The following is a 5,709-nucleotide window of genomic DNA, read 5'->3' on the forward strand; positions in this document are numbered from 1 at the left end:
ACCATTCCAGGAAAACCGGAAAGAACTCCACCGCATGGTTTACTCTCTCGCATCCATGTAGAGGTTTTTTTGTTTTTTTTTTTTTTTTTTTTTTTGAGATGTACTGCATGACACCTTCCTTGATCTCTATTTAAAACTATATAGGGCTGGAGAGATGGCTCAGCACTTAATAGAGTTTGCTGCTCTTCCGGAGAATTGAACAAGGGTTCCCAGCACCCATGTCAGCTGGCTGCAAGCAACTGCCTGTAACTCACCTAAAGGGAATCTGACACCCTCTTCTAACCTTTGGGGGCATGGACACACACGCACGCACACACACACACACACACAGAGACACATACACGCACGCACACGCAAATAATAAAGTAAATCAGTGTGTGTGTGTGTGTGTGAGAGAGAGAGAGAGAGAGAGAGAGAGAGAGAGAGAGAGAGAGAGAGAGAGAGAGAATTTAGGGTGACAGTTATGCCATGGTACCCATGTGGAAGTCAGAGGACAACTTGTGGAAGGTGCATCTCTCCTACCATGTAGGTTCTGGGCATTGAACTCAAGCCATTAGACTCAGGGGCAAGTGCCTTTACCCCGCTGAGCCATCTTGCCAGCCCTTGAGAGTATGAAATTAGCCCTGTGTTTGTTGTTGATCTTCTCTAGAGTGTAAATAAACCTCAAGAGGGCAGCACCTGCACAGTCTGAGTGCCTTAATAGATGTCAGTATTTTTTAGACTTGACTAGGCTGGTAGTGGGGTCATGTTTCTTGAAGACACTTTCTCATTAGAATCTTCTAAATCATTTGTCACGTTCCCATCTAGTTATTTTGGCAATCCTTTTCACAGATAAAGCCTTCGAAGAATTTCCTGATGCTGTTACTTGTCTCTAAGGGAAGCTAGTGGAGAGTGTCTCCAGAGTCCCCGTCAGAGGCCTGGGCTCTGTGGGAGACAGCGAGAACTTCTTACCTTTAGAGAAAGCACATGTTGGGGACCTGATCTTGGTGGCTGTGACAGGATGAGAGTTAGTCCCTGGGCCTTGGAACTATGATAGTTTCTGGGACAAATGCCAGAAGCAACCCAAAGGAGTATGGAGGGTTCTGTTAGCTTGTTTCTCCTTGTCTTTCTATCTACTAGATCTGTCCTTAGACAGAGCTACTTATCCAGGGGGAGCTGTGTGTTAGTGTGAACCTTTCGTGGGACTCTGCAGTATTCGTGGGAATCATCTCAGAAGAAAGAATGGGGGAGCAGACCACTTACCTCAGGTGCAAATGCCCATTGGGATCTTGCCAACAAATTCTTCTAGGAATCCTTGACTTTCTTCACCATTGGGTATGTGTTTTGGACTTGATGAAGGTGGGAGAGACCACAAAAGAAAGTGGGCCCCAAAATGGGCTGCAACAAGGGACAAGAAAAGGAAATCTGGAGGTTCTGTCAGTTTGGTTTTCCCAAAGTTTCTGATAAGGTTTAAACCAGAGTCAGTGCCCTCGTGAACTATCTCAGGAGGGTAAACACTTGTTGGTGATGGAAGGTTATGCAGTGGCTGATGGGAGGGTTATGCAGTGGCTGATGGGAAGTATGCAGTAGCTGATGGGAGGGTTATGCAGTGGCTGATGGAAGAGTTATACAGTGGCTGGTAAAGTTTTACATTGGCAAAGGGAGGATTATGAATGGATGATGAGGTTATGCAGTGCTGTGTCTATTAAAGTCAATAATGAAGAAGGACTAGGAGCTGAAATAAGTGTAACAGAAAATCTAAAAGTGTAACCTGGAGGAAGTTGGGTCCACATCATTGTCTCAGTATTACTTGGACGCCAAGGAAGCTATTGCAAACACTGTCAAATAAGAAAGCCAACCATGAAGCACAAGGAAGCCTCCATGGGCATGACCCTGATTCAGAGAAAGTGGGCTGCAATCCAGTGGGCCTGAGCTTAGCTCTCTGGTTGCACTCTGCACGACACACCCATCTCTTCACACTTTCACACCTCACACATTTCCACTATGCTCACAGTCTGCCTTTCAAAGCTCACCTTGATGTTACCACTTCTGAGGTTTTTTTTTTAATTGTTTATTTATATATTTATTTATCTATTTTTAAATTGATTTTATTGAGCTATATTTTTCTCTGCTCCCCTCCCTGCAGCTCCCCTTCCCTTCTACCCTTTCCCATGGTCCCATACTCCCAATTTACTCAGGAGAGCTTGTCTTTTTCTACTTCCCATGTAGATTAGATCCATGAATGTCTCTCTTAGGGTCTTCTGAGGCTTTTTTTTTCAGGACTCTGAGTTCCTGTCACCACTGATTTATAAGTCTGTTACTACATATTACTTGAAACACAAAACCAAATAAAAATATCTGCCTGTCACACACATGCAAATGTGAATCTCAAAGGTAGGACTTTTATTTTTGGCTGTGTTGTTGACTCAGATCTGCTCTGAGGAGGGAAGACTGAGGTGTCCATCCCCTGCACCTCCTCCTGCAATGCCTGCCTGCTATCTATAATCCCAGTCACTTTTCCCCTGGCTTGAATTGTCTCTGGGCTAATCAGATGGACGGGTAATGCAGTAGGCTCACCTGACTCTTCTTGCCCTGCCATTCTGGGCAGTGACCCGCTCTATGCTGGTACACTGTGCTCCTGGCTAGCATACTTTCAGAAGGAGACACTATTTACTTTGCTTAGTTCCAACTCCAGCATTCTCGCTTTGATCTCTGTGGCCTGCCCCACCTCGCCCCTACCATTGTCCTGTCCTGGGAGCTAATGTTGCTCCTTTCCTAACTCAGGTGGCCACATAACTCTCTTCTGGCTATTCTGAGAGGATGCCCAGGGACTCAGTCATGCCAGAGAGCCACTGTAAATAGGCTATGGTGGCCCAGCCTTAAGGGCTCCAGTCTGTACCAGTTGCTGCTTTTACTTCCCACATTTAGTCGCTTCTTTTTTATCTGTTCTTTTTTTTTGTCACCTTAGTGATAACAGATAAACTATGATGTAAGAGATTGTGGATTGTGATCCTGATAAAGTCTTGGTTTCCATTTTGACTAAATCTGCCATTCAGAGAAGTAAGTAAGTAGTGGTTTTTGTTTATATCCCGAAGACAGACTGCCTATAACTCCACTCTGTTCTTCTGCTTACTAGTTGTGGCTGACTGTCTTAGTCAAATGGGGTCATACTAGTGCCTCCCATGTCCATTCATTCACAAACAGTTGAGCTCCCAGCAGGTGAGAAGCTCTTCTAGGTGACAGAAAAATGGTAATGAAGAAGATTTAAAAATTGGGTAAATATTTAAAATACTTAGAGCAATGCACCAGTGGGCATTTAGTAAATGTCATGGATGGTTCTGCTAGTGCTTTCCTGAGGCTAGAGGTGCGAGAGGGTAACCACTGGCAACTGCAGGACCACATCTCTCTGAAAGGGAGAAGAGAGGATGGACCAAGGTTAGGTTCTAGACTTGGATTTAGGCCCAGGGTAGCCAATGCTTGAATGGCTCTTACTTGTAGCACTTCATTTATGGGTTAAAGACACAAGCTGCATAACTGTCAGCCTAGAAAATGAGTCTGTTTCCTTCCATAGAAAGGGCATCAGTCAGTGACCACGGGCTGCCTGTATCTGCCAAGCCTGTTTGTGAAGACTGTGCACAATAAATCATATGGGAATGACCCAAGAAGAGACACATTCCTTGAACAAAGAACCCAGACACTGAAGGAAGGAGAGCACCTCTTGTTCTCTCTGCTGCCAGGGTCTGCTGCCCATCTAGTAGATGGCTATCTTTTGGGAGAGGTAGCCTAAGGATTAGAGAGTTGAGTCTAGTCGAGAGGTGGAGTAGAGGCGCTGTGGTCTGCTGCTTTGCCTTCGGTTTCAGGTCACTCCTCAGGGAGTGTTGCTGAAGATGGCTTGTATGATAATCACTGGGATTACTGCTGGAGGCAAAGTTTAGACTCTAGGCTCCCTGATTTGTTGTCCGTGGTTACAGTGAAAGTCCAAGTCTTATTGAAACCTGGGTTATATTGCAGTAAGGCGAAAGAAAGTCCAAGCCTGAGGCTCTCTTCATGGAGGTGAGGCTGCCATAAGATGAAATGTTTTTATCCCCTGTGGATCAGCAGATTCTTAACCTCTGTCCCACTCAAGGAGGCTAACTATAACCCCAGTGATCCCGTACCCACTCCACTGCTTCCCACAAATTCTGTTTCGTTCTTTCCCCCACAGTGGGCTTCAGAAATGATGTCAGGCTGAGGCTGTAGCTTCAGTGGTAGAACATCACCTAGCATATGTGAAGCCTTGGGTTCAGTGCCCGGCACCATAAAGAAAAAGTTCTTATAGCACAGGAAAGGTGTTTGACATGAGCTATTATGTTCAGGCTGAGGAATTTAAGGTTACTTCTCACAAAAGCTTTCCGCCTAACTACTCTTCTGGACCTTCTCAGTTTGCCTGGGACCCATCATTGTTGGCATGCATAGGGACAGACAAAGTACTTTCTGGACCCATTCCAGGACTGAAGCACAGCTAGATTCGAGACCAGAGGCCACACTCTCATCACACTGTTAGTGCATTAGTTCTGTCTTCAGTCCTATTTTCAGTTCAGTTTAGCTGAAGAGAGAATTAGGCAAGTGCGTAGCTGTGGTAATGCAATTACAGCAGATCTCAGCTCTCATGTTGTTATCATCTCCTTAAGGAATCTTTCAACTTTTCCTAATCACCCCTCTCAGGAAATTATACTTCCACAGATTTACCAGAATCTATGTGTGGAGCCTGTAAGATGACTTAGTAGATAAAGGCACTGACTGTGAAGTCTCATGACCTGAGTTCCGTCCCAGAGGTCATGTGACGGAAGGAGAGAGCCACCCCCACACGTTGTCTTGTCTTCTGACCTCTGCGTGTGTGCTTGTGTATATGCATAAGCAAATGAATGCAAAGATAGCATCTATGGGAAGTAGAAAAAGACAAGATCTCCTGAGTAAATTGGGAGCATGGGGACCATGGGAGAGGGTTGAAGAGGAGGAGAGAGGCAGGGAGGGGAGCAGAGAAAAATGTAGAGCTTAATAAAAATAAATTTAAAAAATGATAACATGATGTGGGATTTCCCTCTGTGTGCTGTGATTACCATTGATAAACAAAGGAACTGTTTTAGGCCTATAGCAGAGCTATAGGGGAACAGAGCTAGGCGGGGAAAACTAAGCTGAATGCTGGGAGAAAGGAAGTGGACTAAGAAGCCACGTAGCCTTTCTGGAGCTGGGTGGAACTTTACCCAGTAAGCCACAGCCATGTGGCGATACACAGATTAATGGGGATGGGTTAAATTAATATGTAAGAGTTAGCCAATAAGACGCTAGAGCTAATGGGCCAAGCAGTGTTTTAATTAATACAGTTTCTGTGTGATTATTTCTGGGCAGCTGGGAAACAAACAAGTGGCCCCCTCCTTACAACAATAACATCTATGTGCTATATGTGTCTTTATGTTAAGGTACTATAAAAGAGGAACTTTTTTTACTCCTCAAAAAACTTCTCACCCCCTTGGGAGAAGTATCACCCCACTGAGGGGCATGAGGAGTAGTAAGCTCAGTTGGATTGCAGGTCCAAAATATAAGATGGCAGGTGGGTCTCCAAAGTTCTGCCCACTGTACTTTCCAAATGATGTAGAGTGTTCCTCTGTGTATGTGTTGCTTTTATTGATTGATCAATAAAGCTGTTTTGGCCAATGACTTAGCAGAGTAAAGCTAGGCGGGAAATCCAAA

The 5,709-nt window shown here is 44.9% G+C and overlaps 1 protein-coding gene across 3 annotated transcripts in view; it reads left to right on the forward strand.

Moving 5' to 3' along the window:
• Nhej1 (non-homologous end joining factor 1) overlaps positions 1 to 5,709 on the forward strand; it is a 103,785-nt gene that overhangs the window by 95,428 nt on the left and 2,648 nt on the right. The window lies entirely within an intron of this gene.

The sequence above is a fragment of the Microtus ochrogaster genome, linkage group LG4 (genome assembly GCF_000317375.1).
Source record: "Microtus ochrogaster isolate Prairie Vole_2 linkage group LG4, MicOch1.0, whole genome shotgun sequence".
Lineage (NCBI taxonomy): Eukaryota > Metazoa > Chordata > Mammalia > Rodentia > Cricetidae > Microtus > Microtus ochrogaster.